The sequence below is a fragment of the Telopea speciosissima genome, chromosome 10 (genome assembly GCF_018873765.1).
Source record: "Telopea speciosissima isolate NSW1024214 ecotype Mountain lineage chromosome 10, Tspe_v1, whole genome shotgun sequence".
Lineage (NCBI taxonomy): Eukaryota > Viridiplantae > Streptophyta > Magnoliopsida > Proteales > Proteaceae > Telopea > Telopea speciosissima.
This window is the reverse complement of record NC_057925.1, coordinates 19,432,784-19,456,829: the sequence shown is the minus strand read 5'-3', so window position 1 is coordinate 19,456,829 and position 24,046 is coordinate 19,432,784. Positions and strand designations below refer to the sequence as shown.

The 24,046-nt window shown below is 41.1% G+C and overlaps 1 protein-coding gene across 1 annotated transcript in view; it reads left to right on the top strand.

The window, feature by feature from the left end:
- The first annotated feature begins 3,068 nt into the window (after positions 1-3,068).
- The window catches only part of LOC122641325 (cytochrome c oxidase copper chaperone 1-like), a 36,918-nt gene continuing 15,940 nt past the window's right edge, over positions 3,069-24,046 (top strand). Inside the window, exon 1 of the mRNA XM_043834530.1 lies at positions 3,069-3,158. The gene's annotated coding sequence lies outside the window, so the exon portion shown is untranslated. The remainder of the gene's footprint in view (positions 3,159-24,046) is intronic.

Genomic DNA, 24,046 nt, shown 5'->3' with positions numbered 1-24,046 from the left:
CCTAACTCTTGAGGCCATTGAATCTTAAGGAAGGAAGTTGGGAGTGAAAGACTTTCAATTCTCGGACTGAACCTTGAACGGACTCACTTTGTTGCCTCCGTTCCTTAGTCCGTTCGTGCGGTAGTTTGTTTAACTTAACAATAACACCTGGGGACTCCTCTTGGGATCCCTCCTCGCACCTTCTAACAGTTGTTCATGCATCTTTAGGCCATCTAGTTCGTACGGGAGAGCGTGTACCAAAGCGAACACTATTAGACACACCAAACCTTGCGAGAACTATTGGTGAGTGGGATTTGGATGATTGTTTGGGTTTGTACATATTTCACATATGTCTATTATACTACTTACATCATTATAAGCATGATTACATAATTGCATTTATTTCTTATTTGATGATGATGATGATGATGATTATGATGATGTGAATTGTTTTGGGTTACAGTGTCGAAAGATACCAGCATCGGGACCCTAGGAATATATATATATATATTTCTATTGTTGGTCATATTGGCCTGTATGTGCCGTGCCGTGCTGGTACCCGAGTGTTAGATAGAATGGGACGTTGATACACCCAGAATACCTCTTGGGACGATAGGATTTCATGTAGTATAACTGCAGTTAGAGTTTCGTTCCCTATGTTACGATCCTTACCAATAGGGGTTTAAGTGTTGGGTGGTCAGAGCTCTCTGTGGCTTGTGGAGAGTGAGAGGGGCCAGGTCAGGGATGATTTTGACCATTGGGGTCTGCCTCTGGGTTGTGATGATTACGGTCGGCCCGGGCCGAATGGTAACAATTAAGGTTTCCCTGTGGTGATAGGTTAAGTGACCCACAGTGTTTCCCGAGTTGTTACAGTAGCATATACCTTTGACTTAGAATATTGTGCTAGGTGAAAAATTCGATAATAATTACATGCATCATGGACTATATGTGAATTGCTTGTATGTGCATTCCCCATCCCCTCACTGGCTCAATGGAGCTTACCCCCATTGCGCAACCCTTTTTAGTTGTATGCAGGTGGTGTTTTGATGGTGCTTCCTCTTTTGATGTGACTCGATCGGAGCCGATGACCTAGGGCTTCGATTGCTGGTGTACATTTGAGGATTGTGTCGTTGGGGCGTAACTTTATTTTTTATTATTTGTCTATCATTTACATTGTATGACTTTGGTAATACTACTGTTATTTTAGTTTTCTGTTAATCTTTGAGTTGAAATGTAATATATTAAGTTAATTATCACATAGACTTGAACTCTTTTGATATTGTAGACGCTTCCGCTTATTTCTGATCTTTTGGAATGCAATATTCCTTTATTTTCTGCACTCTGATATTATTGTAATTTAATATTGATTTAAGACTGTAAGTTGGCCACTGCATCAAGATCCTGGTAGTGGTTGGGATGTTGGCAAACATCCTAGTCATACCTTTTATTGTTCTTTATCCCTTGCCGGGATGGGGATGTGACACCTGCAATCCCACTTCCTCTAATAACCATATCTTTGAAAGCAATCAAATCAAAATCAAAAGTATAAACCTGAAGAACTCTACCAAAATCCTCCTCCAGAACTCCTGCGGCGTTCCTCAACTAATCCACAAAATTAGATAGCATCTAATGCTAACGCTTCATCAGCCTCTTTCCCTTATTTATTCTTCAAGATTTCGGAGTTTGTTCGTGTAGTTAAAAATTAAAATATTGGGTATCTTTTACCATTTACGGTTTACCTTGAAAAAAAAAAGGAGAAATTATAGGGACCCCCTTCAACTATGGCATGTTTTCATGTACGCCCCCTCATCTTTAGAATCTTTCAAACACACCCCTCATCTATTTTTAAATGTTAATACAACCCCAACTATTTTTTAGGACCACATTGCCCAAATTAAAAGTTTGAAGATGAAAATACCCTTTAGGAGTAGATACTTTTTTCTTTTTTCTTTTTTGATAGGTAGGGGGGATGTAGGATGTGAACCAGGAGACTTGAACTCAAGACCTCCTGATAGCAATGGGCCTTTACGTACCCTTTAGGAGTAAATACTAAATACCCCTAAAGTTGGGCACATCCTGTACCGACCCCACCCCCATTTCCACTATCTTCCTCACCCCATCAGTCCCCTGTACCACCCCACCCCACCTCTATTAATTTACTTCACTACCCCCATCACTCCCTTGTACCGCTCCCATCTCCCAACACTTCAAATGATAGGGGTATTTTGTATGAAACATATAAGAATGGATTAAGGACAACATATAAGAATTAACAACATTTGTATACAATCAATGCCATTATACACACAAAGACAAAAAAGAAATAACCAAGCGAGGAGATACTACTTTTTTTCCTCAACCAAAAAATCAACCATGGCCGTGGCTCTTAGTACCCCATATTCTCGACATTTTGAATGCTATATAGAACTGTAATTTTGTCCATATGACCAGAGATAACTATATTTTTTTTGGGTTATCCATGATGATTAGGTCTAACTCCAGTAACATTAACCATTTTGCATCTCCTTTACATTAATTAAATATTTTCTATGTTTTCCATAAAAAAAAAAGAAAAAAAAAACCATATGGACTGCTGGATTTGTCTATTACTGTCCATGCAGCCATGTTGCCCACTTTGATTTGTATATTGATAACAGTGAGTTAACTCGGTGTCGAAGCAGCATGTTACCCACTTTAGGGGTATTTAGTATTTACTCCTAAAGGGTTTTTTCATCTTCAAACTTTTAATTTGGGTAATTTGATCCTAAGAAAAATGGCTGGTGGTGTATTAACGTTTAAAACTAAACGACAATTAGTTTGATAGACTAATTAGTCTAATTTACTTACTTTCAATAGATGAGGGGTGTGCTTGAAAGATTTTAAAGATGAGGGGGTGTACATGAAAAGCAGGCCATAGTTGATGGGGTGTCCTTATATTTTTCCCCCAAAAAACTCACGGGCAATAGGGCAGGGTAAAGCGGGTCGTCAGGTTATCCGGCCCAGAAACCACCCTAAATGTTCACCGACCGACCTTGGCCTTATTGTCAAAACTTTCAAAGAAGAAAACGCGTTTGGTCAGAGACCCAAGAGGTGTAACCGTGTAAGGCGTCTGCAATTCCTCCATTAAACTTCTAAGTTCGAACCAACTTCAACCGCTACGTTCAAGAAACAGGACAGAGGTAAGATCATTAAATTCTACTATTCCAATCCATTTTCTCTCAATAAAATGTACGCAGCTTATGACCCTACTACAATTTGCTATCGTATAAAAATAATCTCTATCCCATTATAACTATTCTTTTGCCTTTTTCTTAATGTTTAAGTGCTTAGGTTTTTTGTTTTTCTTAATGTTTGCTTTCTTTAGTTCTTTGATATTTGTTGGCTTTTAATGATAAATGATTCCTTTCACTGCTAGCTCAATAGCGCAACACATAAGAGAAAACCCCAAAAACAAAAGCGGCAAAGGGGCAAAACACAACCCAGTCTTGCAGAGGCTATCGGGAACGGAGGGCTCTAGGGCCGAGGGGAAGAGAGGGGAGGGGAAATAAACCACAAGGGAACATCCCAAGGGGTGGCAATAAGCATGTTTCTCTCTCTCTCCTTACAAGGGGCTAGGGTAGAAAGAGCCTTCTGCCGAACATCGAAACTGATAAAGGACCAAATATGCTGATAGGTATGCGGTGAATTTGACCATCTCCTCATGTTCCTCTCCCACCATATATGGTATATCACAGTGCAGAAAGCCAATCTGCCAATTGAATCACACACAGACTTCCTTCTGAAATGAGAAAGCATCTATGCCCACTCTCTAGAGAAGGACTGAATCGGCCTAGGGGATGGGCAACACTTTGCAAAAATGCCCTCCCGGAGGGCTTTCAAAAAAGGGCATTTGAAGAAGAGATGATTTATATCTTCTTCCTTATTCTAGCAAAAACAACAATTTGGAATATGAATGGATCTATGCTGAAGGAAGGATTGAATTGGAAGGGTAGAAGTGATAGCTCTTAAGCAATGAAATTGTGTCTCGGAATGAAACCCTTCCTCCAAATAAGGTTACACCACTGCACCAAAGGCTGCTTAGTTCTAATCAGATTCCAGGCAGAGGCCATACTAAATCTACCGAAGGAACATGTAGTCCAAATTGGACAGTCACCACTATCACGAGTTCACGACTTTTTCTAGTAACAAGAGGGAGGTCAGCCTAGGCCTCAGAAAGGCAAAGGGAGGAAGGAGGCCCGAATCCCATAAACCATCCCTAATAATGGTAGACACTTTTACTAACCTATTTGACCTTGAAACGAATTCGGTCACCGTAGTGGGAAATTAGGACACCCTTAGGATGCCATTAATCCAACCAAAGAAAAGAGTCCTCCCCATCATCAGTGGATGACTTGATATAGTCAACCACAAGAGGCCTCAGCTGGAGCATCTTTCTCCAAGACCAAGAAGAGTTTGGAGAGTAGTGAATAGTCCAAATAGAGTCCTTTTTAAGGGTCCTTGAGTATATACGGTCCACCCAGATAGAATTCTCTTTTGCCACAACCCTGCAAATTAGCTTGAAATGTAGTGTTATTTATATCATTCACTCTCCTAATACCAAGGCCACCTCCTCCTTTGGGAGGCAAACAAACACCCAACTGCACGGATGCAAAAATTTGGGGTTTTCTTTGCCTTTCCACTGAGAGGAGCACATCATAGATATATTTTTTTTAAAATGATGGATTTGGGAATTTTAAAGACACTTGCCCAATAGAGGTAAGAATGTTGCATAACATATTTGATCAGGTCCAATCTACCAACATAAGATAGGAGTACGCTCTTTCAAAGTTGGAGTCTCTTGTGAAGCCTATCGAGAATGGGAAACAATGGCGTATAGAAAGGTTTGAAGAAATAAAAGGTAAATCAAGATGGCTGATAGGGAGATTACCCAAAGAAAAGCTAGGGTTGGTGCGAAATCTACCCCTCTCAACATTAGAGACCCCTGAATGTACATGATAAACTTGTGAGACTTGGTTTTAAGATATCCCATAGAAATCACCAAGAGTGTCCATGATAGAGATGGAGTTCGATTGAGCTTTTGAGACGATCATCACATCTTCGGCAAAAATAAGAAGGGTCAGGTTTATTGATCTAAACTTCCTTAGGAGAAAAAGGGAGCTCATCTCGACCTCCCAGAGAAGACTCCCAAAGAGACCCTCCATTGCAATTGCAAAGATGAGTGGGAACAGGGAGCATCCTTAGTGGACCCCCACAAAATTCTCAAAGTACTCAACGGGGGAACTGTTAGCCAAAATGGAAAGATGGGCCGTGGAGATACATTGGAGGACCCACTGAATAAAACAAGTGTTATGTATGTCTCGAATTCTTGGACCCGTTTCGAAGAATGACCCACTCCGACATTTTTGGTGGCGACCCGAATGAATCATCTTCGTCTTCGCTCGTGGATGTAGCACACCATACTGGTGTGTGAACCACGTTATATCTCTGTGTTCTTTTGCTTTGTTCTTGTTTCTTTTCGTGATTTTGTTGGTGTTTGCTATAACAACAAGGAAGGAAGCTCATAGACTCCTAGGCCCCTTTGATGTACTCCCACCTGATAGAGTCAAAAGCCTTATGGATATCTAGCTTAAGCAGCATCGAAGAGGGATGGGATTTTCTATCGAAACCTCTAACAAGCTCCTGGCTAAGGAGGATATTTTCAACAATGCTCTGCCCAGGAATGAAAGTAGTCTGGTTTGGACTAACCAAATCATGAACTACCTTCTTCAATCTGATGGCAAGAATTTTAGAAATAAATGTATAGAGAAGGTTGCAGAGGGAAATAGGCCAAAAAGCAGAGGTAGTGGCTGCATCCTCCACTTTTGGGATAAGAAGAATGAAGGAGTGGTTAATTCAGTGAATCTTGCCAGGCTGGAAGAAGAAACTGCGGATTGCCTTTATCAAATCATCTTTTATAATATCTTGGCCGAAAGGAAGAAGCCCAAACTAAACCCATCAGGACCCGAAGCTTTTTGGGGCTTGTGGCTATGAATGGCGAGGATGAATGCTGTAAAGAAGGGACTGCTGCTCCAAAGAGATCTGCTTAAAAAGAAAAGAATCAGGAATCGGATCTAATGGAGGGAGGTGCGAAGGTCTTGAAATAGTTCAACACTTCAGCCTTAATCTCAGTGGGTTGGGAGATGGTGGTGCCATCTTGGATGGTCAGCTTATATATGGAATTAAGGCTTTTTCTTGCCTTAAGGGATCGATGGAAGAACTCTGAGTTTGAATCCCCTAAGGTCAACCACTGCACCCTAGATTTCTACTTAAAAAAACTCTCTTCTTTAAGCAGAAATGAACGAAGTTTTTTTGCAATTGTATGCTCACTTTTGGTCAGCTGCAAGTTTGACCCATCAATTTGTAACCTCCTTTGAATCTCGGTGAGAAGAGCTTTACAATCAAGAATTGCGGCAGAGATTTTACTGAAAACATTTATATTCTAGTCTTTGAGAACAAATTTTGCCTTGAAGCTTTTGGGAAAAGATTATTAATGGAGAGGACTTTTCTTTTACTGGTTTCTGCCAGGCTGTTTGAACAAAAGAGATAATCTGGATGATCGATCCACATATCAAAGAAACGGAAAGCTTAGGCCCGAAGGAGATGTAATAATACAGCTTATCCTAGTGAGTTTTACTGAAATTTTGGGGGAAGGTTATTGAAGCGTGTTTGAGAAGAGAGACTCATATCTCGGTGAACCAATTTGGCTTTATGTCAGGTAGATCCATGATAGAAGCTATCTACTTATTGAGGAGGCTCATGGAACGATATAGAGATAGCAAGAAGCATCTCTATATGGCCTTTATCGACCTGGAAAAAGTCTATGATCGAGTCCCTAAAGATTTAATCCGACATGTTCTAGTGAAGAGAGGGGTGTCGAGTAATATGTGGATGTAATTAAAGATATGTATGAGGGCGTGGTGACTAGTGTGAAATCTTTGAGAGGTCAAGGCAAGGAATTCCCAATTATGATTGGGTTACATTAGGGATCAACTTTAAGCACTTACGTTTTTGCGCTTATTATGGATGACCCATCCAAGAGCATTTAGACGAGGTCCCGTGGTGCATTCTCTTCGTAGATGATATCGTTTTAGTAGATGAGACAAAAATAAGGATTAACGCTAAGTTAGAGCTATGGAGTTCAACCTTGGAATCAAGAGGCTTTAAGTTAATAGAATGAAGACGGAGTATATAAAGTGTAATTTCTTCTCTTCTCCCGGCCTCTGATGGTCAGCCCTGAGTTTTATCTTATAACGATGATCTAGATGCTTATGTATGCTAAATCCGGGCAGCACGCGGCTAGCAAACCCGAGACGCATGCCGATGTTAAGTCAGTGGACTAGTCTCCTTGGATTGCGGGACTAGAATGGGTTCCTACCCTATGGGAGCTTTCCTCATCCTCTCCCTTGTTACTAGCTCTTCAATAGGCCTCGGTAAGATTTCCATATTTGTCGCCTTCCTAGCCATATCATGGAAGTGTTCTTCACTCTCGGGCGGCCAGAGGCTAAGCAATCTGGGCCTTGTTCCCCTAAGTCACACTATGATGGATATTGATATGGTGCGAATTGAGGAAAGAGAGATCCCGTAGAGTGACCATTTTAGATATCTGGCGTCAATCATAAGTAAAGAAGGTGACATAGAGGATGATGTCTCATAGAAAATTAAAGTTGGATGGATGAAGTGGAGAGGTGAGTTCGGAGTGTTGTGTGACCATCTTATTCCTTTAAAGCTTAAAGGAAAGTTCTATAGCACTATTGTACGACCGACTATGATGTATGGGGTAGAATGCTGGGCAGTTAAGAAGTGTTATATTGATAAGCTATGTGTAGCAGAAATGATGATGTTAAGATGGATGTGTGGAAAAACAAGTAAGGATAAGGTACAAAATGAACGTATTAGAGTGGACTTGGGAGTCACCCCGATCAATGACAAGCTTTGAGAGAGTCGTTTAAGGTGGTATGTTCATATTCAATGAAGGCCTATGGACGCCCCAGTAAGGAGGAGTGATATGATTCCGATTGAAGGAGCTAAAAGAGCTAGAGGCAGGCCTAAAATGACCATAGGAGAAGTGGTGAGGAAGGACATGCATAGTCTAGGTCTTGTTCCAAGTGTGACCTCGGATAGAGCCTATTGGAGGGCAATGATCCATGTAGCAGACCACATCTAGCTGAGAATGTCCTGACTTACTGGGCTGTGCCTCTTTCCTCTTACTCTCATCTTTCATCTATCTTTTTTTTTTTTTTCAATCTTTTATTTGTCATTTTCCCTTTTTTTCAGTTCTCATCTCATGCATCATCCCCGTTTTCCAAGCTTTTCATTCCCTTGTTTTGTTTAGTCCTCGGTTTACCTATTTTGTTTTGTTTGGATCCATGTAGCCGATCTCATTAAGTTGGGATAAGTCTGAGTTTGTTGTTGTATCCTAGTGAGTTTTTCGGGCCCACTGGGCCAGAAGCTTCTCAAGCTCAAGCATTTACTTTTCTAGTTAGAGACCAACGTCTTGGGGCTAATTTGGGATCCGCTCCAGGACCTACTGGTTTAGGTAAATATCCGATGTGTTCCCCGGTCGGAGAGGTCATTTTTGGAGGAGAAACTATGCGTCCCATTGTTCCTCAGTAGTTCAGTGGTATAGTGGTCGGCTGTTAACCGACTGGTCGTAGGGCATTGAATGCATATGGTGAGCTACAACAATAGTTAAAGAGCCTAACATAGCTAGGTTAAGAGATGATTGGGCATGCCATGACGCTGTTAGGTAAGGAGAGAGATGGATTATGGTGGGGCTGTGATCTGAGATTGGGGGGGAGGGGTTAAAAAATAACCCCTGAAGCTGGGTAAGCATCCATCCAAGAGTAATTTGAAAGAACACGATCAAGCTTGCATGCAATTCAATCCGACCCAATCCTTTTGTTTGACCAAGTGAATTTAAAACCAGTCCCAGGAAGGTCCGAGACCGACAAAGAATTCAAGTAGGAGTCAAAACAAGACACAAACTGATCATTTATAGGCCCTCCAACTTGCTCATGGGTATAAAGGATGCCATTAAAATCGCTCCAAGGCACCAAGGGTGGCTACTGACAAGGGGGGAAAGACCAGCCAGGGAGGACCAAAGGGAGATCCTATCACTCGCCATATTTGTCATGGCGTGCCGCCATGGCGTCCTGGCGCTGGAGGTCTGTGCATATCGACCTACGCCATGGCGTCCTGTCTCTCTTTCCCTCTTCGATTTCTTCTTCCTGCCTCTCTCTCTCTTCGATTTCTTCTTCTTTAATTTTTTGTTTCTTCCCAACCTTAGACCCACTCCCTGCTTCCCAAATTCTCCTATTTTAGCCTTGGTTTAGTAACCTGCAACTAAGACATCCGCCAGATCTGATTTCAGATCTCACCATTCGGTTGCCAGTAGAATTTTGGGGGCTATTTCTCATTGGGATCGGCAGACCTTGGTGCTGCGATTTTGTTCCAGAAATTGCAGGGAGAATCATCTTCATAAGGAGTTTCCTCTGCTGGAACTACTCCAGTTCACCACCTCTCAGCCTCTCTTTCTATCGTGTTATTGCAAGGTTGAAGAAGACATTAAGTCTTTAAAATTGCAATTAAGGACAACTTGACAACTTATATTATTTATATAAAACCCCTTATATTCTCTATTGCTATTCTGTTTAACCCATTCAGTTTTCTCTTTAACTCCATTAAATTACAGTTCTGCCACTCCTTTACAATTTCAGATTAATTACAATTCTGCCATTGCTCTTATAAATCTTGATTTATCTACTAGTTTGCCATTCAACTTTGCCATTCAACTTTGAATTTAATTACAATTCTGCCATTGCTCTTATAAATCTTGATTTATGTACTAGTTTGCCATTCAACTTTGCCATTCAGCTTTGGATTTAATTACAATTCTGCCATGGTCAACATGAGTGCCATGGCAACGCCATGGCGGGCGACGTGTCGATATATCGATCAGACACCCCTCCACCGACTTGGATCGCCATGACGTTGTGACAACTATGTCACTCGCAGAATTTGCATGCGCAAACTGAAGTGAAGAAGAATCAGTCATTTGAAACAGCCTTTTGAATGCGGAAATGGATGGATGTATCACTAGAACTAAGGATGGTGAGGGTGACCTTTAATGTATCACTAGCATGATGATTGTAATTTTTGGATAGCTCCCACTCTGCAGCCAGGTTTGAAGCAGTAGGGGCTGTATGGGCTTTTGATTGATCTTAGTCTCCAAGAGTACACAGATAAGAGGGGGGAGCTGCGGAGGGAATTGATTCGATTCCTCACATCTGCCTGCTTTGACGGGGAATTGAGACCCTTGATAATGCAAATAATAATTTGATCCATAAGAAGATTTATTGAAATAGGAGAGAAAGACCCCTAAGAATCCTTGCCGCCTGCATTTCTATTTCTGATTGTGGACCTCTCATTTTGATTCTATTGAGCCATACATAGAGGCCAAAGATTTCTCCTTTGCACAATTTGGAGCTCTCTTCTCCAACTCCGTGTCAACTGGTCCCGAGGAGGAGAGGGGAACCTGAAGAGGGGGGGGGGTGAGGCAAAGGGGGGAAGGAGCCAATTCATCCTCAAGGCTGGAACAATCATCCAACAAGTCTTGCACATGGTTATACCACGGAACATGAGTCGGGGAGGGATTTTTGGACTCATCGTAATCCCCGGGGGAAGGGGGCACTCTATTATGCTTTGGTAATAAATCTAATCCCTACATCATGTGCATTTTCAAGGGGATTTAATCTCTCCCTCCTTGTTTTGTGGGTAAGGATAACTTGAGCTGACCTTATTTACAAACATTTTTCTTTTCCTTGTTCTAGGGCTAGACGTGATAGGTTGATTATGGGTATATCAAACCTTTAGTTTAAATTTTAACCAAAAAAAAAAAAAGAAGAAGAAAAACAAGCAATTAATTCAAATATAGGCCAATTTACATTTGGCATTTATTGTGCATTCAATCATTTTGTTTGGATCTTTGGAAGTTCTGTTGTTATTTATGTTATTTTATAATTTTCTCTTTTTTTTTTAATAATTATTATTTTCTCATTTATTTCCAACTCTCTTTATAATTCAACCTTTCTGCAAGATCTTAGCTAAGCAGAGTAAATTATTATGTCTTCTTTAATTGTATTCTCTTATTTATCTGCTGCACCTCTCTCTTATCTTTATTTTTTTTAGTGAAAATGTTTTGTAGGTACCCAACTGAAGATATCTCTAAGAATGTTTTAGTTTCATATTGTATTTTCGGAAAGATATTAATTATGTACTGGAGGTCGAACATTCAAATGTGTAATTGCCATTATAATTCTGCCTGCTCATATTTTTGTCAATTGACTTGACTACCAGGTTCTATGAAAACATTTATCTTTATTAATAACGTCAGATTGTTAACTTTATTTTGTATTCATTTGCTTATCCGGTAAGCAAATGAAATATTTCTAGTGATAAGAGACACACTAGTGATAAATTCATGTGTATATTTCTCTCTTGCTAGAATTGGAAGGAAAAGCTGGGCCAATATACTTTACTAGGTCCCAAAAAGAAGAGGATATAACTGACTGGAAATTAATGCAAACTCGACCTCGAACCAGTGGGAGATCGATTGCAGCAGGATCAATAAAATAGGGAGAACAAAATTGAATAACTGAATTTTTTATTGCTCTTTTCTGATTACATAGGAAAGAAGAACATAAAAAGGTATGGAAGAAGAAGAAGGGGATATGGAAAGGGTATAGGGGACTCTCTCAGTCCAGGGTCTCTCGCCCACAGCCTCTCACCGTTGCCGCATCCCACTGCCTCTCACAGATTCAAGCCATAGCTCTCTATTTTCTTCAATCTTCAACCATTGGAGGCCTCTAAGGGAATTGCATTATATCGACTCTATCCCCCATTCCCTTTCTCTCTTCTTTCTATCCTCTAGTCCTATCTCCAATCGATCCCCTGCTGCTGTTGTTGCTGTGAGACTGTTAGAGTTGTGAGAAGTTTTTTTTTTGGGTGAATAAATAATTCATTACCAAAGAGGACAGAAAGAAAAAAAGTACAGCTACCCTCAAATAGGAGGGAAAAAAGAAAGACAAACAGTCAAAGACTCAAACACGGGAGTCCGAGGCTCGAAGAGAAATAGAAGATAGACCCCAGGATACAACAATGTGTCTATTCCTTGGGGAGTCAATACAAGTAGAGGGAACAGCCAAGTAAAGTTTGGCTTTAATTTCAAAAGAAATGGAATCCCAAATCTGTTGATGTGATCGAGATTTGGTAGTCCATTTCTGAATATTACGTTCCATCCAAATGTGATTGATGACAGCACAAAAAGCCAGCTTCCCAACCACGTCACACAAGGTAGAGCCACCAAAAGTCATATCAACCCAAATCCATTCTCTATCGAACGGGAGAATGCTGCGATTGCTTGGCCAACATTTTGCTAGGATCCCCTTCCAAATGGCAGAGGAGAAAGGGCAAGCAAAGAAGAGGTGATTGGAGTCCTCGATCGCATTCCAGCAAAGACCACAACTAGGGGGCACCGAGATGTGTCGATGGCGAAGAAAGGACTGCGTTGGAAGGCAGTTGCAAAAGACACTCCAGGCTGTAAAGCAATGACGGGGGATATGGTGCTTGAACCAAACAAGCTTCTTCTAAGGAGCAATTGGACCACGAGAACGAATGAGGTCCCAAGCAGCTTTGGAACTGAAGGTACCCGAGGAGCTCGGCAGCCAAGTAACACAATCACCTCGGAGGAGGGGTCTTCTAGCAATGGAAGGCAAGAAACTCCAAATGTTGTTAAGCACCGGGTTAGTAGAGTCCGGGGGGGGCCCCAGCCATTGGAATCAATAATATCTGCCACCAAAGCATTTCGAGCCAATCCAGAGCCATAGATAGTTCTAGGGCTAACCTGATGGATGAGAATTCCCAAAGGGTGCCAATGGTCAAGCCAAAAAGAGGTGGAGGTCCCATCACCTATATGGGATTGGATAGATCCAAGAACAGACAGACGAGTGGCAAGAATCTTGCGCCAAACCCAAGAAGCATCTGAGGTTACAGAGACAGTCCAAATAGAATCCGATTTGAGAAGCCCAGAGTAAATCCAATCAACCCAAATGCTCCTCTTTCTAGAGGCAATCTTCCAGATCAACTTAATGATACCAGCTGAGTTCACTTCCTTGATTCTTCTAATGCCCAGACCTCCTTCCTTCAAAGGGAGGCAAACTGAAGTCCAACTGATGGGGTGAAGAAATCTTGAGAAGTCAGAGCCTTTCCAGAGAAAGGAAGTCATAAGGGATTCCAAAGACTTGATGGTGGACTGAGGTAAACCATAAATTCCTGACCAGTAGATATAAGAAGCTTGCAAAACAGATTTGATGAGCGCCAACCTTCCCGCATAAGAGAGGAGCTTGCCTTTCCAGAGTTGCAGTCTTTTCCTAATGAGATCCAGCATAGGAGTACAGTAATGGTCGGAGAGGCGAGCCGGGATCAGAGGAAGACCCAAATATTTGACTGGAAGATGCCCAACAGAGAACCCACATTTTTCCACCAGAGCTGCTTGCTGTAAATCTAGACCCCAGCCCAGAAAAGAAGGGACTTTGATGGATTAATATGAAGACCCGAGAGCACTTGGAACTGCTGCAGACAATACATAATAGTCTCAAAGGAAGTAGTGGAAGCCTTGGAGAAAATCATGAGATCATCTGCGAAAGCCAGATGAGAAAGCTTGAGGGCTTTGCATTTGGGGATGGGAGTAATGAGCCGCTGATCTGTACAAATTTGGATATAACGAGATAAAACTTCCAGAGCTAAAGTGAAGATGTAGGGAGAGAGGGGGCACCCTTGACGAATACCCACAGAGGAAGCAAAGTAGCCTGCAGGACTACCATTGACAAGCATAGAGAACCTGGGGGTAGATATGCAGCAATGGACCCAATGTTGTGAGAAGTTATGTAAGGGTAGTTTGGGAACTAGCCTTTGGTCTAGTTGCCCCATTATGTATTTTTCTATTTTTCTCCTTTCTTACCTTTTACTTCCCTAGGGAGGTGTATGTAATATTCTTATTTCGAGTAATGAAGTAATATAGGTGTTGAGTGTAGAGTCATTACACTCTAACACACTACAACCGAATCCTCTCTCTTGTCTTCTTCTCCTTCTCCTTCTTCTTCTTCTTCTTCTTCCTCCTCCTCCTCCAACATCCTCTCCTTCTCTTACTTACATTCCTAAACCTAAAATCTAACTGAAACTGCAAACTATTGCTGCTGCTACTTCTGTGAGGCTCAGAAATCATCCCAAACATCTACAAGTCCTGCTGTTGCTGTTCGAACACAAGGAAGACCACTTCCCACATACATCTGTCCTCTATTCTCTGTTGCTGATTCAAAGGCCTTGATCTCAGCACCCTTCCTCCCATCAAGAGTGATACTTGGAGGGCTAAATCAGGCTTCTAAGAGGGTCACTCGATCCCAGGCTTGGACCCTGTTGTTGGCTGGATTGATCTGCTACACTTACCTTCTAATTTTGAGGCCAACCTTCTATTTTCAACTCCAGTTCAGAACTCCACTTCTGACCATCAGAATTCCACTTCTGACCATCAGAATTGGCTGAATTTTGGAGCATATGATCTCTTCATCACCATCTCCACTCGACCTAAGTTTGGTGAAGTTCTGCTGATTGGTTTGGTTCTTAATTCTCTGTGTTACTAATTCTGGTTTTGTTGCTATTTTGATGTTCTGCTGCAACTATTATCGATCCTATTGTAGAGTGGTTCTTAGTTGAACCTCTTCCACATTAGCTTTGTTCCTTGTATAGGATTGTACATTTATGGGCTTTGAATTTGGACAGATCCAGTCTATCCCCCATCAGGAAGAGAGATTTTCTACAATTGCTCGGAGACTCTCTATGTTCATAGTTGTAACAGAATGTACCTCTTGCACAACAAGCGATCACTGCTTATATATGTGTTCGTGAAATAAAATAACCGCAAGCGTACGGGTGAATGTAGCTAACAGGTTGATCTCAGGGAGATAAGCCACTCTATCTTACTTGCTTGAAGTAACGTGAGAGTGAACCAATTGCAGTGATTAATTAGACTAAACTAACGGTCCTAACACATGCATCTATCGATTCCAACGGCCTAACCATTCATCATCTAACCTACCAAAATCTAACGTGGAATACAGGATTGATTTACGGATTGAAATATCACAACCACACAAATGAAAACCTAGATCTAAGAGTAAGGAAATTACTAAACCAGAAATTGCTTGAGTCAAATTCGACAAAGCTTTCTCTACCAAAATTGAATTCACATCTACATCTACCAACCTGAAAATCAAAATAAAAATCTAACATAAGAACCTAGTAAGACATGAGAATGAGAATAATAAAAAATAAAATTCCAACATAAGAACTTGTAATAAAGAGAATGAGAATGGAAAGAAAAATGAAAATAGCATCGACTACTCCCTTCTACCAAACTTGCAATTGATGTTGATGATTATTGTGTTGATTGAACTTGAATGAAACTTGAACTTGAAGTGTTGTTGATGAAGCTTGTGTTGCTCGAATGGAAGAACGCCCACTCTCTCTCTCTAGAACCCCTAATCCCTCTCACAAGAATTGGAAATCCTAGAGCTAGAAAGCTTGAAAATAAAAACTACTCTAGAAGGCTTGTAAAAAAAAAAACTGAATTGAAATTGCATTAATTGAAGAATACAACTTGAGAACTCAATGAAGAAGACAATTCCCCAAAGGAGAAAAATAAAACTACACCTCTCAAGCTCACCCCCCTTGGCCCACGATTTTTCTCCCCTCTTATACAAATTTTTACACCAAAAAAAATATACACCACACCCCTCCACGATTTTCCTTCCCTTCTTTGATCTATTTTTTTCTTTTTTTTTTTACACCCAAAATTACACCCAATAAAAGATAGAAGATCTCTCTTTCCAAAAAAAACGTTGGGTAGGTGGGGTTGTAAAGAGCAAAGAGAATCCTCCCACCTATTTTCTTTCCTTCTTTTCCTCCATGCAATCCAATCCCAATATTTTTCTCCACCACGGTTTTGGGTTGTGAGATGGTGAGATCTTGAGAGAAAAATTAGGGACTCCCCTTGATAGAACACGTTGGATGAGAGAGGTGATTTGATTGCTTCTCCTTTCCCTTGTGCTCCACGATTTCTTGTCCATGAGATGTGGAAGAATTGAGATAAAATAGGAAACCCAATCTCCTCGAATAAAGATCCATCCAAGTAGGTGTGTAGGAGATAAATTAGAAAAGATAAATCTCCTCCCTTCAAGCAAAATTCGGTCCGTATATTGTGGTGAGGTGGAGACAAAATAGGAAAGATAAATCTTCAAAATTCCAGAATCCTTCTCTCCCTTGAAAACGTGTAAGTGGGTCCCATGGCGATTTTCTCTCTCCTCTAAAAGTGAAAAACGCAGAAAGGGGGTCTTTGCATGAGAGAATCTCAACCCTTGATCATGATTGTCTTCTTTGATGCCAAATATACCCTTGAGAAATCGCAAACTGGCCCGGGCTTGCATTCCAGCTCATTTCTGGCCCATTATTCTTTTCTGGCTAAAAAAGAATAATCGCATGTATAGATGTTAAAACTAATGCGTACTTTTAATGCATCACGTCTATCTTGCTCAGAATTCAGCCCTCTTCACAACCATGAAAAGAAACTGGATCACTTTACGTGTAAATTTGAAGATATGGAGTTTGATAGTCCCGAACAGCCTTTAAGCTCACAAATGGACTTGAAACCTGAAATGACAGAAAATATCCAAGGTAGCTCCATTCTAAGTATGTAAAATACATGCTTTATGCCCTAAAATTTCACACATAAATGTGCTCATCAATATGCAACAGGGTATGTATTCCCACTCGTAACAACCAGAATTAGGAATAAAAACCTTGAAAGCTCCATTCTAGAGTTGAAGTACTTCTTGGCGAAGAGAAATTTTACCATTCAACTGGTTTTGCAACTCTTGTGATACCAATGTTGAGCATCTTGTTTTGCAACTACAGTGATCGCTTGCCTTCACCTTTGTAATGGCAGGGCCTTGTAATTGGCTTCTGGTTGTAATGTAGTTCTAGATTGGTAGGAGACCAACTAGAAGGCAATAAACCAGGATCTGTTATGAACACTAAATCGGCTAGGCTAAAATAGATGTTTTTGGTGAAATTAGGGTTAGGGTTTGATGGGACCTAGGGTTTGACGTAGGGTTAGACTAAGTTGATGTGGGGGAGTCTTCCAGTGAAGGTCCGAGATGTTTTGATGGTGGGAAGTAGGTTAGATTGTATTGGCAGCAAGATCTAGGTTTAGGGTTAGGTTTCGGGAATGAGAGATGAGTGTAGATCTTTTGGTTTTAATGGGCTGATTGGGATAGGGTTTGGATCGAGTATTCCTTACTAGGAGAGGGGAACTCGATCTGGTTTTGGAGTGTTTCTGATGGCTGGTTTGGTCTGTGGAGGTTTTAGGTCTTGGAAATTCAAAACAAAAAAGGAGGAAAGTTAGGGTTGGGGCTGTAGAGGATTAGGAGAAGAATGGTGGAGGTTGGGAATGGTTTAAACTCACTGTTGTTGCAGATTCACCCTGGCAGCAGCTTGTTTGACTGAAGAACTTGAATAAAAATCAAGTCTTTGACTAGAACCTTGGAAGAAGAACTTCAAAGAACCACCGGGCTTCACACCATAGAGTGTCGATTGGATTAGATACCAATCTCACCGGCCTTGATCACAACACAAAACAATCTTCCATGGGGAAGACAAGTTGCAGTGCAGCTTGAGCAGTTTTGTTTTCAAAAGTGGAGAATTGAGAGCTCCACGTTTTTTAATTGCTTTTATAAGGCCATAGGCCATACTCCTAATCAGCCTAAGAGTGTAAAGACTCCTAGCCGGCTTACATTAGATTCACCTCCTAATTTCGTGGGACAGGACAAAAAATAAGAGAACTAAAATTACATTAAATAAAAGAGCGACTCAAGTCACTTAAATTGAACCATTGGTTCAACCAGCTTTGGACCGGTTCAACTTAACTACATGAAAAATAAGCTATGGAAATAAAACTAAGTATGAGAGTCTACTATACATAGGCATCCCTACTAAACTACTTACACACTTAAACTATTTCTTGTTCTTCTTCTTCTTGCGGATGTAGGACTTCAGTTCTGCATCTACTCTCCCTGGATTGAAAACATTCATCTCTGTCGAATGGATGGAGGACATGTAGCGGTTGTACAACTTGGGTTCGAGTTTCTTGAAGTCGTCCACATGAATCCAAGTGCTGTCTTGTCGTGGGCGACCTTTCCACTTAACAAGGAAAGCATGGTAACCGCTGCCATGTCGAGTGGTCTTGTGCATATCATCCAGAACCTATTCGATAATGTCTTTAGTGGGTGGTTTGAGTTGGGGCAACCTCAACATATATTTAGAAACACCATCATCTGAGTGACGTCCCACATAGAGATGTAAATTAGCCACATTAAAGACATTGCTTATGCCCATATCAGCAGGTAACTCGAGCACATAAGTATTAGGTCCAATACGCTTCAGTACTTTGTATGGACTCATCTTCTTAGGATGGAGCTTGCTATCGACACCCAGCTGGTGTCTCTCAGGGTTAACTCTAACCATGACCATGTCTTATGGCTTGAACTCTACATAACACCAATGCCGATCAGCATTAACCTTGTAAGATATCATTGCTAAAAGGAATTCTTCTTTAAACATCAGCGTGCACTTCTATGATGTGGTGCAAAAACTCATCTGCTTCAACGTTGACCCTTGCTTGAGGGGGTAAAGGAACAAGATTAATGGGATGCCTTGGCTGAACTCCAAGTAAAATTTCAAAAGGAGTACGTCTTGTTGTCCTGTTCACAGAGCTGTTATAGGCGAACTCAGTAATGTCAAGAATAGAAGGCCATGTTTTCTCATAGTCTTTGACTAAACACCTCAATAAATTTCCCAGACTCCTGTTCACTGCGTCCGTTTGCCCATCAGTGTGTGGGTGGAAAGCAGTAGAAAATAGCAGCTTGGTGTTTGTCTTCAAACACAAAGTCTTCCAGAAATAACTCATGAACTTCACATCTCTGTCAGAAACAATAGTGTTTGGCAACCCATGAGTACAAACTATTTCTTTGAAGAACAACTTTGCCATATGAGACACATCAAGTGTCTTGCGATAAGGAACAAAATGAGCCATCTTTGTGAAATGGCTCACTACAACCATAATAGAATCATACAATTCCCTTGTAGGTGGCAGCCCAAGAACAAAATCCATGTTGATGTCAACCCACGGTGCATGGGGAACCGACAATGGTGAGTAGAGACATGTGTTCTGCTTGTCTCCCTTGCTAACTGTCAAACCCGACACCTCTTGATTACATGCTCCACATCCTTGGCAATGTGTGGCCAATAGTAATGGTCAGTCACATGAAGAATAGTCTTGTCCTTCCCAAAATGTCCTCCCAAACCTCCTCCATATAACTCCCTAATGATATGATAACGTAGGGAAGAATTTGGGATGCACGAACTTGTTCCTAAAAACAAATACCCATCACGAATAGCATATCTAGGGCTCTGTCCACCCTGTTATAACTCAACATATAGGATACTAAAGTCCTTATCACCATAGTTGTTACGACGGCATGGCGGTCCAAGGCGGTGGAGGCCTGTCTAAGCGCTTAGGCGGTAGAGCGGCCGCCTAAGCGGAGCTTAAGCGGTAAAGGCGGTCTAGTGTTAGTTTTCCCCCTCCCCCCCCAAACACTCAATACATGATGGCATGATGCATCATAGTATCATACCTTATATCATTAAAAATTAAATTTAAGCTACCTCAAGGAATCAAAATGAAAAATCATACATGACACATAAAAATTCAGAATAATCAAACATCAGAAATTAATTAAGAAACTAAAAGACATGGCAAAAAATCACAAATGACTAATCAACATTCTCTTATTTATTATAGATAGAGAAAAAGCATAGATAAAAGTTACCAAGCAAAAAAAAACAAAAAAAAAAAACAGAGAAGTTACCGTTACAGACTACACTAGTACACTCTATAGAGAAGAAGAAGCATAGAACTATAGAAGTGTTAACAAGCAAAAAAAAAAAAAAGAAGAGAAGATCAGAAGAAGTTACCGTTACAGAGTGAGAGTACAGAGTCTATAGACTACAGAGAAGAAGCATAGGGAGTAGAAGACTTACCTTGCCGGAAAGGTAGGAGGAAGAGGAAGCTGACTTGCTATTGCCGGAACTGGAACTTTGGAAGAGTTGAGTTGCTGTTGGAGGGAAGCAGTAGCAGTTGTTAAAATAAAAAAGAAAAGAAAAGGGAAAACAGAGTTATAGAGAAGTAGAAGAAGAAGAAGAAGACTAGGTAGGGAGTACCGGAGTAGGGACTTACCTAGCCAGAAGACGGGAAGATTCGAGTTGCTGTTGCCGCCTTGCCGGAACTGGAAGAGACGAAGAGTTGCAGACTTGGAGTTGCGCAGAGGGAAGAGACGAAGAGTCGAGGATTTTTGTTTCACTTTTTAGGGATTTGACGATTTCACCTTTTACCTTTTAGGGATTAGATTTGTAAGTTTTTAGTTTTAAAGCTAATTTATCCCATGTAGTAGCGTACATTAGAATCCTTATACACAAACCATACAAATCAAACAAAAAGAATAAAAAAAAGAGCATGAAAAAAAAAAAAACCCAGTAGTCATCAATGGCGGTCGACTTGACCATATGGCGCACCAAGGCGTCGCTTTAACCGCCTTGGCGACTCCTAGATGGTCAGAGCGAACGCCATTCATGACTCATAGTAAGCATAGTCCCGCTCAGTGCTCATAATTCTGCCAGGACGCCAAGGCGGCGCCTTGACAACTATGCTTATCAATAGCATACTCATCATGGATCTGCTCGATGCTAAGTGTATGTGTTGAGAATGTGCTTAAAATCATTACTTTCCTACTCAGTGCATCAGCCACTGAGTTCTCCTTTCCTGACTTGTACTTCAAAGGCAAACTCCTATAAATAAGAAACCCATTTTGCATGTCGATTGCTAATAGACTTCTGTGAATGAAGGTGCTCGAGTGCCTCATGATGAGTGTAAAGAATGAACTCTTTACCAACAAGATAGTGTCTTCAATGTCTTAATACTTGGACAACAACATAGAGTTCAAGATCATATGTCGAATACCGCTGCTTGGCTTCATTGAGTTTCTCACTGTAAAAAGCTATAGGGTGTCCACCTTGCATTAGTACACCTCCCAGACCAATATGTGAAGCATCAGTCGCCACCTCAAATATATGGTCAAAGTTTGGTAAGCGTAACACTGGAGCCTCTATCATCTTCTTGATCAGCTGAAAAGCCTTGGTTGCTGTGGCTGTCCATTCAAACTTCCCTTTACTCTGCTTGTTACTGAGGCAATATGAGAAAATAAAAAACCAATAGAAGAGGAAGAAGAGACGAAGGAGGAGGAAGAGAGGCTCCCGTTAGAACTACAGCCGATACCCTCTTCCCTCACTTATACCTTTATTTATAACTTCAGAAAATAGAAAAGAGTACAATAACTTTCCTAATTAGATTAGGAAAGAAAATAGAAAGACAATCTCCTATAAAATAGAAACTACTAACAGAGCAAGAACTAAAAGAGGAAACATATCCACGATAGAGGGACTCCCTCTATCATAATTTACATAAGTGCATAAGGGCACCACGATAGTTTTAACACTCCCCTTCAAGATGGAGCATATAGATCACCCATGCTCAGCTTGGAACAATTCTTCCGGAATAACGGACCGAATAAGGGCTTAGTAAACAAGTCACCAAGCTGATCTGTAGAGGAGACAAATGGTGTGGAGATGAGCTTCTTCATGACAGCATCTCTCACTAAATGACAATCAACTTCAATATGCTTGGTCCTCTTGTGAAACACCGGATTGCTTGCAATGTAGATGGCAGCTTGGTTATCACAAAACATCTTCATGGGAGTTGAAACGGGAAACCCTAACTCTTGTAGTAACGATTTCAGCCACATCAGTTCAGCTACAGTATGAGCCATAGCTTGAACTCAGCCTCAGCACTAGACCTAACCACAGTAGATTGTTTCTTGCTGCGCCAAGTAACTAGATTTCCGCCAAAAATGTACAGTACCTATTAGTGAACCTTTTATCACCAATAAAACCGGCCCAGTCAGCATCAGAGAATCCCATCAGATCCACTCTCTGATGTGATTTTTAAATCAGTCCCTTTCCTGGAGCTCCTTTTAGATATCGTAAAATGCGACAAGCTGCCTCCCAGTTAGGCTTTTTTGGAGACTGCATAAATTGGCTAATGACACCCACTGCAAAGAATATGTCCGGACGAGTGACAGTCAAGTAAATAAGCTTTCCCACCAACCTCCGGGATTGATGTATATCTTCAAGATCTTCACCACTAACAGCCTCTAGCTTGTGATGAGGATCCATGGGAGTATCAACAGGCTTAGAAGCCAACATACCTGTCTTAGATAAGAGATCCAACACATATTTCCGCTGGGATAGGCTGATTCCTTTTTTACTACGCAAAACTTCGATTCCAAGGAAATACCCAAGAGGACTTAAATCCTTCATCTAAAAATGCTGATGTAAATAGGACTTAACTGATGCAATTCCTGACTCATTACTCCCAGTAATTATTATGTCATCAACATAGACTACTAGCACGACCACCTTGGAATACTTGCTTCGAACAAACACAGAATGATCAGCATAACATTGAGAGAAGCCACAACGAGTAACAACAGTACTAAACTTGTCAAACCAAGCTCTGGGTGACTGCTTCAGCCCGTATATAGCTTTATGTAACTTGCACACTTTGGTAAAATTTTCCCCCTAAGCAACATACTCTGGAGGTTGCTCCATATAAACTTCCTTGTGGAGATAACCATAGAGGAAGGCATTCTTGATATCCATCTGATAAAGTGGCCAACTCAAATTGACAACCATAGAGATGGGAACCCTCACAACATAAAGACGAGCTACAGGAGAAAAAGTCTCAAAATAGTCAGCCCCGTAGGTTTGAGTGTACCCTTTAGCCACAAGGCGAGCCTTGAGACGTTCAACCGAACCATCAGGATTGTATTTGACAATGTATACCCAACGACATTTAACAACATCTTTACTTGGAGGTAAATCCACTAAAGACCATGTTCCATGTCATAATAATGCATCCATTTCAGTATCCATTGCCAGCATCCAACCAGAGTGAGATAAGGCCTCAAATAGATTACGAGGAACATAATCAGTAGACAGGGAAAAAGCAAAGTTGTGAAGATGAGATGGAAGATGGGAAATAGATACATACTTTTCAATAGGATAAGCAGTTAAGGACTTAAGGGTGCAAGTACGCTTACCTTTGCGATGAGCAATGGGAAGGTCAAGAGAGACCTCCAAACTTGGATCGGATTGGATAGCAGGTGGAGCAGGGTCAGCACTAGTAGGATGCATAGACTTCTCGCATCACTGGTATACTTGCAAGGGTTTGTTAGGAGTAGTAGAAGTGGGAGACGCATCAAAAGGAATAATCGAAGGAAGAGGAGGAGGAGCATCCGATTCTGTGGGAGAAGAAGAAGTGGGGGCAGAATAATAGGGAGTATTCTAAAAAAAAATGACATCAGCACTAACATACTATCTATGAGACACTGGATCATAGCACTTGTTTCCCTTTTGAGTGCGAGAATAACCAAGGAAGATACACTTAACAGCCCTAGGTGATAATTTATCAACATGAGAGTGAAGAATTTGAACAAAACAAACACAAATAAACACTTTGGGTACAAGCGGAAAAGGAGAGCCACTAGGGTGGAGAATAGAAGAAGGAGACTGGTTATTCAGCATAGAGGAAGGCATGTGGTTAATTAGAAAGCAGGTAGCTAGGACAGCATCACACCAAAATTTTTTAGGAACATGTATGTGAATCATAAGAGACCGAGCAACTTCTAACAAATGCCGGTTCTTACATATCAGCTACCCCATTTTGTCAAGGGGTATGAGCACAACT